General features: G+C 43.5%; 2 long non-coding RNA genes across 2 annotated transcripts; both read left to right on the top strand.

Annotated features, from left to right (window-relative positions):
• The first annotated feature begins 789 nt into the window (after window positions 1–789).
• Window positions 790–4,923, top strand: LOC142475772 (uncharacterized). The gene is made up of 3 exons (XR_012791133.1): window positions 790–876; window positions 2,106–2,216; window positions 4,615–4,923. It is a non-coding gene; the product is annotated as an uncharacterized LOC142475772 (long non-coding RNA).
• A 2,377-nt stretch (window positions 4,924–7,300) lies between these two features.
• On the top strand, window positions 7,301–11,253 carry LOC142475771 (uncharacterized). Its single transcript, XR_012791132.1, has 3 exons — window positions 7,301–7,398; window positions 8,631–8,741; window positions 11,140–11,253. It is a non-coding gene; the product is annotated as an uncharacterized LOC142475771 (long non-coding RNA).
• The last annotated feature ends 2,572 nt before the right edge of the window (window positions 11,254–13,825 follow it).

Genomic DNA, 13,825 nt, shown 5'->3' with positions numbered 1-13,825 from the left:
CCTGCTCACACCCTCCCCTAGTTCCACCTCTGATCACAATTATCTCTCTTGGAGAGTGTAGCAAATTGGAGTTGGGGGAATCTCACCTCTGCCATGCATGGTCACAATCTGGGCACAGGACCCAAATAGTGGGCAATGTGGCACTTCTTACAGTAGAGAATAAGTAACTTTATTCTTTACTTGTGTATTAAGGACCTTATTTGCATTAAATTCAGTCCACATGGGACCAAGACTTTCTGGCTTACTGAACAAAGTGGAATTGTTTCGTAGAGGGTGGAGAATTGTATTTTATCTGAAATTACCCCCTCTGCACAAAATACAAACAATTATACCCATACAAGTACCTTGTGGAAGCTGTTGCCCTCTATCTTCCTGTGGTCTCTCCCTGTTTCTCACCGTGCCTCCTCCCATTTCCTTGCACCTCTGCGTCTCCGCATATATCCCTATACTCAGAGCCGGCTCCGGTCAGTGACATGGGATGCCCAAATATGAGCATACCCATATATGGGCATCCATGCCACTGACCGGAGCCCGCTCTGTTGCGGATATGGAGAGAGACTGGGAGATTTACATCCCCTTATAATTCATATGGTGCATAGTACCGGCACGTATTGTTTTACCGGTACTGTGTACCTTCCTACTTTCACACTGGTACAGTATATGCTGCAGTGGGACTGAGAGGGATATATTGGTAACACATAGTCATTGTTGGGGGAATTCAATCCATTTTGAAAATAGTAATGAAATGTTTTTTACTTTTCTTTTTTTTCAGTAATGAAGAATGAAACATTTCTGTTAAAATTGAATTGGAGGTGAACTGGATTCATCATCAACTCTGCACCAGTGTGAATTGATGTTCTTTAATGTTCTGATAAGGTACATGCAACATCTCTTCCTCAACCCCTGCACCACTCTCTGCCTCTTGCCTCTCTCTCTCCACCTCCCTGCTAAGCGTATTAACCCATCTAATGTAATCCACATTCCATGTCTCACTTTACTCTTCACTTCTCACGTGCCCTCTGGAATGACTGCTCTCTGACTAACAAGGTCTATTTGTACATGACCTCTTCTGCTCTCATCCACCACCTCTCATTCCCCTCACCCCTGTCCTACTCGATACCTCAGCTTAATTGAACTCTCTCCTCTGACATCTACCCTTATCTCTAACCTCTCCTCACTTTCTGCTTAAACTAACTATCTTGTTAACTTTTACAATGCTATCATCTCCTCCTCCCTCCTCCTTCCTCCTCCCTCCTCCATTATATATATACCCCTTCTAGGCTCTGACACACTCATCCCTCTAAGGCCATGATTATCATGGGCACATGCTTGGTCGTCCACAGTGCGTGCGAGCGATGCAGAGCCGCCTCGGACCTCAGTGCAGGGATTGCTGCATACCCCCAGCATCTGTCACCCACAAACAATACACACACTAATACTCCCCACAATACACACTATAATACCTCCTCAATACTAATCTCCCCAATAATATTATAGCTCCAAACACAATATACACAACACCCTTACACAAGATACACAATCTAGTACTCTCCTCTGCACCTCTACACACAATATAATACTCCCACACACACAATATACACACTACCCTCCTACCCCCATAAAATACAACCAATAATACACACACACTTTGTGGATGTTGGGACCAGCTCCCGGCATGCACCAGTGAAAGAGAGAGGCCCGCAGAAGCTCGGAAGAACTCCCTCCATCCGTGCCTTCCTCCGTTTCACATCTTCTCCCTGTCTCTCTCCCTCCCTTTCCTTGCATCTCCCTGCGTCTTTACGTATACCCAGTCAGTGACGGCTCTGGTCACGTGATGCCTTAATATGGGCTTATCCATATATGTTCATCCACGTCACTAATGTGATGCCCGCACTGTTGCGGAGCTGGTACTTACGACGGGCACTTATTGTTTTATCAGTACTGCGTACCTGACTCTACCGGCCTACTTTCAACACTAGTACAATATGTGCTTCACTACGAGTGAGTGGGGAATATTGGCATCACACAGTCACTGTTGAATATGCCATTCAATCCATTTTGAAAATAGTAATGCAATGTGGTTTTGTTTTGTTTGCTTTTTGCAGTAATGAAGAATGGAAAAGTTATATTAAAATTAAATTGGAGGGGGACTAGATTCAGCATTTCATCATGAACTCTGCACTTGTGAGAATTTAACTTCTTGATTACCCTGACAGGTACACGCAACATTAAGACTATAATCTGCTGTGCAAGCTTTCGTGCTATACCTCCCCCTCAGGTTTTGATTTATACATTTGCTGCCTCAATTCATGTCCTCTAATATTTGAAAGCTCTCTCCTAGCATTTTCTCTTTACCACAGAACGTCATCCCAATGTAACCTCTCTCTTGTTCTTTCTGCTTGCTGTTTCCTCACTCCTCTGTTAAACTTTTCTAATTTCTCTAACTTCCACACTCCTGCTTTTATCCACATGTTCTCCTCTTTCCTTCCCCTACCTTTGCATGTGTCTACACACTGCACCATTTGTACAGACCTCTATTGCAGCTATTTCTGCACTGCTCAATGAAAAGCACTCTTTAATATCCTATTCTCTGTGCCCCCTCTCTCTGCGCCCCCTCTTTTGGCGCCTCCTCTCTCTGCGCCCCCTCTCTCTGCGCCTATCTGTCTCATTCTCTCTACGTCCCTCTCTCTCTACATAGAGCTATCTCTGTCTCTCTCTACACCTATCTCTGTGTCTCCTTCTATGTTTGCTGATGTGTGGGATATCTCTTATAATCTTGAACCTGCTCATATACACATCGGGCCTCCCTGCCTCTGCCTCCCTGCTAAGAGTGTTAACCTATCTAATGTAATCCACATTCCTTTCCTTACTTTTCTCTTCCCTTCTCCTATGCCATCTGGAATGTCCGTTCTCTGACTAACAAGGCTCTAGTTGTACATGACCTCTTCTGCTCTCATCATTCACAATCAGTCATTCCCCTCACCCCATCTTACCTGTCCCACTGATTTGCCTCTGCTTAATTAAACTCTCCTCTGACATCTACTCTAACCTCTCTGCTCTCTCTCTCTTTCCGCTTAAACTAACAATCTTATTAACTCTTACAATGCTATCCTCCTATCTATATGCCCCCTCTAGGCTCTGACACACTTGTCCCTCTAGCCCACACCCTTGGCTAAATTCCCAAACATGTTCATCACACTTCCACTCGCTGTTCTTAATGCCTATGAAGGAAATCACACAATTGATATTTGATTTTTCTACAGTAAAAATGTCTCCAGTCCTGTATAAAGCTGCTCTCTGTGGCCAAACCACACTACTTTTTTTTCACATTCATCAACACTCAAATTTAATTTACGCTGTCTTTTTTTCCCTGTATTTGACTCCCTCCACTAACCTTCTCCTCACACTTGCCATCCTTCCTTCACTTCTCCTCAAGCATTTGACTACTTCAGAGGCAAGGTGGATGCCACCCACAAGGAGATTCCTTCTGTCCCTTCCCCCTTCTCTCCTTCTACCTAATTCTCCTTCTGCATTTGACTCCTTTTCTTCTCTTACAGAGCTGGAAGCTAATCATCTTCTCTTCTCCCTCTACCACATGCCCTCTAGATCGTATCCCCTCACACCTTACTGCATCTCTTAGTCCCCACTCTCACCCACATCTTCAATTCCTCCCTATTCTCTGGCTCTTTACCCTCTTACTTTAAGCCTGTAGTGGTCACCCTTTTCTCAGAAACAACCTACACCCTATGTGCCTTACTAACTACCGCCCTGTATCCCTCCTGCTGTTTGTCTCCTAATTGCTAGAATGTCAACATTCTTAAATCACATTCCCTCCTGGATCCTTTACAACCTGCCTTTCGTACAGCTCGTTCTACAGACTGTGCTTAAAGCAAATTCCCAAGGTCACTTTTCCCTACTAATCCTACTTGATCTATCTGCTGCGTTTGATGCTCTCAATCACTCTCCTCCTTCATATTCTAAACTCTCTCTTGGTATCCGTAACACAGTTCTATCCTGGTTTTCATCATAACTTTCCTGTCACACATTCTCCATCTCTGTTGCTAACATGTCTTCGTCTTCTATTGATCTGTCTGTGGGTATACATCAGGGCTCTGTTCTGAGATCTCTCTTTCTCTCTACATACTATCATTTGGTGACCTCATCAACTCTTTGTGACAATCCTATAAATAACAAATACAAATATCAGGTCATGGGAATAAGTGATTTGGACATAAAAGTAACATTTCGGAAGTGTGGACAACTAATACATCTTGTAGATTGCCTTTACAGTGTGATGTCATTGATTCAGTAGATTGTGTGCAGACCAGGACTGCAGTACAGTGTCACTCACATGGATGACTTGCGTGGTAGAAGCTCAAGAACAAGGATGTCAAACTCCAGTCCTCGAGGGCAGCAAACAGGCCAGGTTTTCAGGATATCCCTACTGAAAACCTGGCCTGTTTGGGACCCTCGAGGACTGGAGTTTGACATGCATGCTCTAGAAGGAGCACAGCTGTGGGTGGGAGGTGGATTTGCTTTGCATCAAATGGTTTGGAGCAAGGTTTATTGTATGTAGTAACATAATAACAATGCAATGCTTAACTTTTATTTCAGGAGGGATGACTGCAGAACAGAAGTGAATATTGAAGCCATGTGTTCCTTTTCTTGCAAAAGAGAAAATTTGAAGGACAGTTGAAGAGAAGGAAAATTACTACACAGAGACAGATAAGCAATGTGTATATTTCTCATTTACCATTTAGTATTTGTCGTTTTATTGACTCCACACAATCCGGCTGCTACGGGTTTCACATTGAATATTTTCATCTCTACTCTACCCCTTCCTGTGATCTGAACCATGCAAGTTTTCGTTGATTCAATACATCATGAGTAGAGGGTGGCTACAGTATGAAGTAAAGACCCAAGGACCACATCTACTACCATTCATAACAAGAACATGTGCAGTAGCGCACAGCTGCAGTTCTATGTGATTGTTATGAAAGGTTGAGGTGGTTCAATTCTATGAATCTGGAGTGGGATGGATCCTGTTTGCATCATATGGTTTCATCTAGGCCAGTAGATTATATAACTTTCAGTACAGGTTACACATGGCATCAGTATTAGTGATTTAAAGAGGAGGAAAGCTTCAATGTGGAGAACAAAGCCAAGTAATGTTGAAGTTACTCCTTTTACCATTTACTTGGTCAGTCTGTACTGTCTACTCCCCACACAGCTGCTAAGGATCTTCCATTTTAAATACTTTCACCTCCTATTCTGCACTGCTTTGCTGCCCATTATTCAGAGATGCGTTCCAGTCATGTTTACCACTCTGAATCTCTCTGCAGTCATTGGTTCAGCACATCATGGGTAGAGCATGGCTACAGATACAGCAAGCTATTATTATTTTACCGGCTGATCATCCATAATATTGCATTAAAACATAGAATATCACTTAATTTCCAAAAGATTCAGTGATGCTGATAATGCAGAATCTCACAACATTTCCCATCATAATGCCATAATGCACCAGTGGGAGAAATAATCCTTGCTATATCTGTACATTGTGTGACGTATTACCTCCATGACCATTGAGAGCAAGTACATCTTCTGTATAGAGCGGCTGTGTTATGATGCAGTTATTGATCATCATTGACATAATCACAAGAATCTTATGCAAAGGGAAATTGTCCGCAGCGAAGTGAGATTTCAGCCCCCAAACGTCTGTAATATTAATGCAATGTCTTACTTTTGTTGCAGTGAACACTGAAGAGACGGATCTACTACAACACTGTACAGGATGAGCATACGCTACAAGCAGCAAAATGATCTTGCAGTTGACAGTATGTTGTTCTGGTAATGTGCACAATTATTATTTATGGGCTACACACCACAGTGCTGGACATATTCTGTTAACTTCAACTCTACTCCTAACATGGAGATGTCTTCCTGGTGTTACTGATTCAGTACATCATATGCACAGTGTGGTTATGATATGATGGATTGATTTAATGAACCCACCAACCAATGATGACATCTGCATCATCTTCTGTAAAGTGCAGCTACAGCATGATATTATCAGCATTTGGTGCGGTATAATCAGAGGTATCTATGTGCTTTTGTGCCTGTTTTAAGTCCTCCAGCTTAACGCCCCTACACCTCCCACTACACAGGCATACTTACTTATGCATACACTGACATCTGGCATACCTACACACACCCCAGGGCCACTTCCTTCCCCTGATGTCAGGGAGAGGATGGGCATGCAGAGTGCAGTAAGTCTCCACGTTACTCTGGCCAACAGTCTTGGCCTACCTCCAGCATCTGTCACCCACAACATCTGTTCCCTCCTTGTAAAGTGCTGAACTATCTCACCTGGGTCAGTGCTATAGCTGATCACAGTGCCCGATCAGGATGTCACTGTGACAGGCAGCAGTGCAGATTGACCGGTCAATCAATGCAGTGCCGCAACATATGCACTAAATGAGATTTCCGTGCCCCCAGTCAGGTTACTCCCTGGGCAGTGACCCTGCTCACACCCTCCCCTAGTTCCACCTCTGATCACAATTATCTCTCTTGGAGAGTGTAGCAAATTGGAGTTGGGGGAATCTCACCTCTGCCATGCATGGTCACAATCTGGGCACAGGACCCAAATAGTGGGCAATGTGGCACTTCTTACAGTAGAGAATAAGTAACTTTATTCTTTACTTGTGTATTAAGGACCTTATTTGCATTAAATTCAGTCCACATGGGACCAAGACTTTCTGGCTTACTGAACAAAGTGGAATTGTTTCGTAGAGGGTGGAGAATTGTATTTTATCTGAAATTACCCCCTCTGCACAAAATACAAACAATTATACCCATACAAGTACCTTGTGGAAGTTGTTGCCCTCTATCTTCCTGTGGTCTCTCCCTGTTTCTCACCGTGCCTCCTCCCATTTCCTTGCACCTCTGCGTCTCCGCATATATCCCTATACTCAGAGCCGGCTCCGGTCAGTGACATGGGATGCCCAAATATGAGCATACCCATATATGGGCATCCATGCCACTGACCGGAGCCCGCTCTGTTGCGGATATGGAGAGAGACTGGGAGATTTACATCCCCTTATAATTCATATGGTGCATAGTACCGGCACGTATTGTTTTACCGGTACTGTGTACCTTCCTACTTTCACACTGGTACAGTATATGCTGCAGTGGGACTGAGAGGGATATATTGGTAACACATAGTCATTGTTGGGGGAATTCAATCCATTTTGAAAATAGTAATGAAATGTTTTTTACTTTTCTTTTTTTTCAGTAATGAAGAATGAAACATTTCTGTTAAAATTGAATTGGAGGTGAACTGGATTCATCATCAACTCTGCACCAGTGTGAATTGATGTTCTTTAATGTTCTGATAAGGTACATGCAACATCTCTTCCTCAACCCCTGCACCACTCTCTGCCTCTTGCCTCTCTCTCTCCACCTCCCTGCTAAGCGTATTAACCCATCTAATGTAATCCACATTCCATGTCTCACTTTACTCTTCACTTCTCACGTGCCCTCTGGAATGACTGCTCTCTGACTAACAAGGTCTATTTGTACATGACCTCTTCTGCTCTCATCCACCACCTCTCATTCCCCTCACCCCTGTCCTACTCGATACCTCAGCTTAATTGAACTCTCTCCTCTGACATCTACCCTTATCTCTAACCTCTCCTCACTTTCTGCTTAAACTAACTATCTTGTTAACTTTTACAATGCTATCATCTCCTCCTCCCTCCTCCTCCTTCCTCCTCCCTCCTCCATTATATATATACCCCTTCTAGGCTCTGACACACTCATCCCTCTAAGGCCATGATTATCATGGGCACATGCTTGGTCGTCCACAGTGCGTGCGAGCGATGCAGAGCCGCCTCGGACCTCAGTGCAGGGATTGCTGCATACCCCCAGCATCTGTCACCCACAAACAATACACACACTAATACTCCCCACAATACACACTATAATACCTCCTCAATACTAATCTCCCCAATAATATTATAGCTCCAAACACAATATACACAACACCCTTACACAAGATACACAATCTAGTACTCTCCTCTGCACCTCTACACACAATATAATACTCCCACACACACAATATACACACTACCCTCCTACCCCCATAAAATACAACCAATAATACACACACACTTTGTGGATGTTGGGACCAGCTCCCGGCATGCACCAGTGAAAGAGAGAGGCCCGCAGAAGCTCGGAAGAACTCCCTCCATCCGTGCCTTCCTCCGTTTCACATCTTCTCCCTGTCTCTCTCCCTCCCTTTCCTTGCATCTCCCTGCGTCTTTACGTATACCCAGTCAGTGACGGCTCTGGTCACGTGATGCCTTAATATGGGCTTATCCATATATGTTCATCCACGTCACTAATGTGATGCCCGCACTGTTGCGGAGCTGGTACTTACGACGGGCACTTATTGTTTTATCAGTACTGCGTACCTGACTCTACCGGCCTACTTTCAACACTAGTACAATATGTGCTTCACTACGAGTGAGTGGGGAATATTGGCATCACACAGTCACTGTTGAATATGCCATTCAATCCATTTTGAAAATAGTAATGCAATGTGGTTTTGTTTTGTTTGCTTTTTGCAGTAATGAAGAATGGAAAAGTTATATTAAAATTAAATTGGAGGGGGACTAGATTCAGCATTTCATCATGAACTCTGCACTTGTGAGAATTTAACTTCTTGAATACCCTGACAGGTACACGCAACATTAAGACTATAATCTGCTGTGCAAGCTTTCGTGCTATACCTCCCCCTCAGGTTTTGATTTATACATTTGCTGCCTCAATTCATGTCCTCTAATATTTGAAAGCTCTCTCCTAGCATTTTCTCTTTACCACAGAACGTCATCCCAATGTAACCTCTCTCTTGTTCTTTCTGCTTGCTGTTTCCTCACTCCTCTGTTAAACTTTTCTAATTTCTCTAACTTCCACACTCCTGCTTTTATCCACATGTTCTCCTCTTTCCTTCCCCTACCTTTGCATGTGTCTACACACTGCACCATTTGTACAGACCTCTATTGCAGCTATTTCTGCACTGCTCAATGAAAAGCACTCTTTAATATCCTATTCTCTGTGCCCCCTCTCTCTGCGCCCCCTCTTTTGGCGCCTCCTCTCTCTGCGCCCCCTCTCTCTGCGCCTATCTGTCTCATTCTCTCTACGTCCCTCTCTCTCTACATAGAGCTATCTCTGTCTCTCTCTACACCTATCTCTGTGTCTCCTTCTATGTTTGCTGATGTGTGGGATATCTCTTATAATCTTGAACCTGCTCATATACACATCGGGCCTCCCTGCCTCTGCCTCCCTGCTAAGAGTGTTAACCTATCTAATGTAATCCACATTCCTTTCCTTACTTTTCTCTTCCCTTCTCCTATGCCATCTGGAATGTCCGTTCTCTGACTAACAAGGCTCTAGTTGTACATGACCTCTTCTGCTCTCATCATTCACAATCAGTCATTCCCCTCACCCCATCTTACCTGTCCCACTGATTTGCCTCTGCTTAATTAAACTCTCCTCTGACATCTACTCTAACCTCTCTGCTCTCTCTCTCTTTCCGCTTAAACTAACAATCTTATTAACTCTTACAATGCTATCCTCCTATCTATATGCCCCCTCTAGGCTCTGACACACTTGTCCCTCTAGCCCACACCCTTGGCTAAATTCCCAAACATGTTCATCACACTTCCACTCGCTGTTCTTAATGCCTATGAAGGAAATCACACAATTGATATTTGATTTTTCTACAGTAAAAATGTCTCCAGTCCTGTATAAAGCTGCTCTCTGTGGCCAAACCACACTACTTTTTTTTCACATTCATCAACACTCAAATTTAATTTACGCTGTCTTTTTTTCCCTGTATTTGACTCCCTCCACTAACCTTCTCCTCACACTTGCCATCCTTCCTTCACTTCTCCTCAAGCATTTGACTACTTCAGAGGCAAGGTGGATGCCACCCACAAGGAGATTCCTTCTGTCCCTTCCCCCTTCTCTCCTTCTACCTAATTCTCCTTCTGCATTTGACTCCTTTTCTTCTCTTACAGAGCTGGAAGCTAATCATCTTCTCTTCTCCCTCTACCACATGCCCTCTAGATCGTATCCCCTCACACCTTACTGCATCTCTTAGTCCCCACTCTCACCCACATCTTCAATTCCTCCCTATTCTCTGGCTCTTTACCCTCTTACTTTAAGCCTGTAGTGGTCACCCTTTTCTCAGAAACAACCTACACCCTATGTGCCTTACTAACTACCGCCCTGTATCCCTCCTGCTGTTTGTCTCCTAATTGCTAGAATGTCAACATTCTTAAATCACATTCCCTCCTGGATCCTTTACAACCTGCCTTTCGTACAGCTCGTTCTACAGACTGTGCTTAAAGCAAATTCCCAAGGTCACTTTTCCCTACTAATCCTACTTGATCTATCTGCTGCGTTTGATGCTCTCAATCACTCTCCTCCTTCATATTCTAAACTCTCTCTTGGTATCCGTAACACAGTTCTATCCTGGTTTTCATCATAACTTTCCTGTCACACATTCTCCATCTCTGTTGCTAACATGTCTTCGTCTTCTATTGATCTGTCTGTGGGTATACATCAGGGCTCTGTTCTGAGATCTCTCTTTCTCTCTACATACTATCATTTGGTGACCTCATCAACTCTTTGTGACAATCCTATAAATAACAAATACAAATATCAGGTCATGGGAATAAGTGATTTGGACATAAAAGTAACATTTCGGAAGTGTGGACAACTAATACATCTTGTAGATTGCCTTTACAGTGTGATGTCATTGATTCAGTAGATTGTGTGCAGACCAGGACTGCAGTACAGTGTCACTCACATGGATGACTTGCGTGGTAGAAGCTCAAGAACAAGGATGTCAAACTCCAGTCCTCGAGGGCAGCAAACAGGCCAGGTTTTCAGGATATCCCTACTGAAAACCTGGCCTGTTTGGGACCCTCGAGGACTGGAGTTTGACATGCATGCTCTAGAAGGAGCACAGCTGTGGGTGGGAGGTGGATTTGCTTTGCATCAAATGGTTTGGAGCAAGGTTTATTGTATGTAGTAACATAATAACAATGCAATGCTTAACTTTTATTTCAGGAGGGATGACTGCAGAACAGAAGTGAATATTGAAGCCATGTGTTCCTTTTCTTGCAAAAGAGAAAATTTGAAGGACAGTTGAAGAGAAGGAAAATTACTACACAGAGACAGATAAGCAATGTGTATATTTCTCATTTACCATTTAGTATTTGTCGTTTTATTGACTCCACACAATCCGGCTGCTACGGGTTTCACATTGAATATTTTCATCTCTACTCTACCCCTTCCTGTGATCTGAACCATGCAAGTTTTCGTTGATTCAATACATCATGAGTAGAGGGTGGCTACAGTATGAAGTAAAGACCCAAGGACCACATCTACTACCATTCATAACAAGAACATGTGCAGTAGCGCACAGCTGCAGTTCTATGTGATTGTTATGAAAGGTTGAGGTGGTTCAATTCTATGAATCTGGAGTGGGATGGATCCTGTTTGCATCATATGGTTTCATCTAGGCCAGTAGATTATATAACTTTCAGTACAGGTTACACATGGCATCAGTATTAGTGATTTAAAGAGGAGGAAAGCTTCAATGTGGAGAACAAAGCCAAGTAATGTTGAAGTTACTCCTTTTACCATTTACTTGGTCAGTCTGTACTGTCTACTCCCCACACAGCTGCTAAGGATCTTCCATTTTAAATACTTTCACCTCCTATTCTGCACTGCTTTGCTGCCCATTATTCAGAGATGCGTTCCAGTCATGTTTACCACTCTGAATCTCTCTGCAGTCATTGGTTCAGCACATCATGGGTAGAGCATGGCTACAGATACAGCAAGCTATTATTATTTTACCGGCTGATCATCCATAATATTGCATTAAAACATAGAATATCACTTAATTTCCAAAAGATTCAGTGATGCTGATAATGCAGAATCTCACAACATTTCCCATCATAATGCCATAATGCACCAGTGGGAGAAATAATCCTTGCTATATCTGTACATTGTGTGACGTATTACCTCCATGACCATTGAGAGCAAGTACATCTTCTGTATAGAGCGGCTGTGTTATGATGCAGTTATTGATCATCATTGACATAATCACAAGAATCTTATGCAAAGGGAAATTGTCCGCAGCGAAGTGAGATTTCAGCCCCCAAACGTCTGTAATATTAATGCAATGTCTTACTTTTGTTGCAGTGAACACTGAAGAGACGGATCTACTACAACACTGTACAGGATGAGCATACGCTACAAGCAGCAAAATGATCTTGCAGTTGACAGTATGTTGTTCTGGTAATGTGCACAATTATTATTTATGGGCTACACACCACAGTGCTGGACATATTCTGTTAACTTCAACTCTACTCCTAACATGGAGATGTCTTCCTGGTGTTACTGATTCAGTACATCATATGCACAGTGTGGTTATGATATGATGGATTGATTTAATGAACCCACCAACCAATGATGACATCTGCATCATCTTCTGTAAAGTGCAGCTACAGCATGATATTATCAGCATTTGGTGCGGTATAATCAGAGGTATCTATGTGCTTTTGTGCCTGTTTTAAGTCCTCCAGCTTAACGCCCCTACACCTCCCACTACACAGGCATACTTACTTATGCATACACTGACATCTGGCATACCTACACACACCCCAGGGCCACTTCCTTCCCCTGATGTCAGGGAGAGGATGGGCATGCAGAGTGCAGTAAGTCTCCACGTTACTCTGGCCAACAGTCTTGGCCTACCTCCAGCATCTGTCACCCACAACATCTGTTCCCTCCTTGTAAAGTGCTGAACTATCTCACCTGGGTCAGTGCTATAGCTGATCACAGTGCCCGATCAGGATGTCACTGTGACAGGCAGCAGTGCAGATTGACCGGTCAATCAATGCAGTGCCGCAACATATGCACTAAATGAGATTTCCGTGCCCCCAGTCAGGTTACTCCCTGGGCAGTGACCCTGCTCACACCCTCCCCTAGTTCCACCTCTGATCACAATTATCTCTCTTGGAGAGTGTAGCAAATTGGAGTTGGGGGAATCTCACCTCTGCCATGCATGGTCACAATCTGGGCACAGGACCCAAATAGTGGGCAATGTGGCACTTCTTACAGTAGAGAATAAGTAACTTTATTCTTTACTTGTGTATTAAGGACCTTATTTGCATTAAATTCAGTCCACATGGGACCAAGACTTTCTGGCTTACTGAACAAAGTGGAATTGTTTCGTAGAGGGTGGAGAATTGTATTTTATCTGAAATTACCCCCTCTGCACAAAATACAAACAATTATACCCATACAAGTACCTTGTGGAAGTTGTTGCCCTCTATCTTCCTGTGGTCTCTCCCTGTTTCTCACCGTGCCTCCTCCCATTTCCTTGCACCTCTGCGTCTCCGCATATATCCCTATACTCAGAGCCGGCTCCGGTCAGTGACATGGGATGCCCAAATATGAGCATACCCATATATGGGCATCCATGCCACTGACCGGAGCCCGCTCTGTTGCGGATATGGAGAGAGACTGGGAGATTTACATCCCCTTATAATTCATATGGTGCATAGTACCGGCACGTATTGTTTTACCGGTACTGTGTACCTTCCTACTTTCACACTGGTACAGTATATGCTGCAGTGGGACTGAGAGGGATATATTGGTAACACATAGTCATTGTTGGGGGAATTCAATCCATTTTGAAAATAGTAATGAAATGTTTTTTACTTTTCTTTTTTTTCAGTAATGA

Source organism: Ascaphus truei, unplaced genomic scaffold (genome assembly GCF_040206685.1).
Source record: "Ascaphus truei isolate aAscTru1 unplaced genomic scaffold, aAscTru1.hap1 HAP1_SCAFFOLD_1373, whole genome shotgun sequence".
NCBI classification, from domain to species: domain Eukaryota; kingdom Metazoa; phylum Chordata; class Amphibia; order Anura; family Ascaphidae; genus Ascaphus; species Ascaphus truei.
The sequence above is the reverse complement of the archived record's forward strand: the minus strand, read 5'-3'. Positions and strand labels throughout refer to the sequence as shown.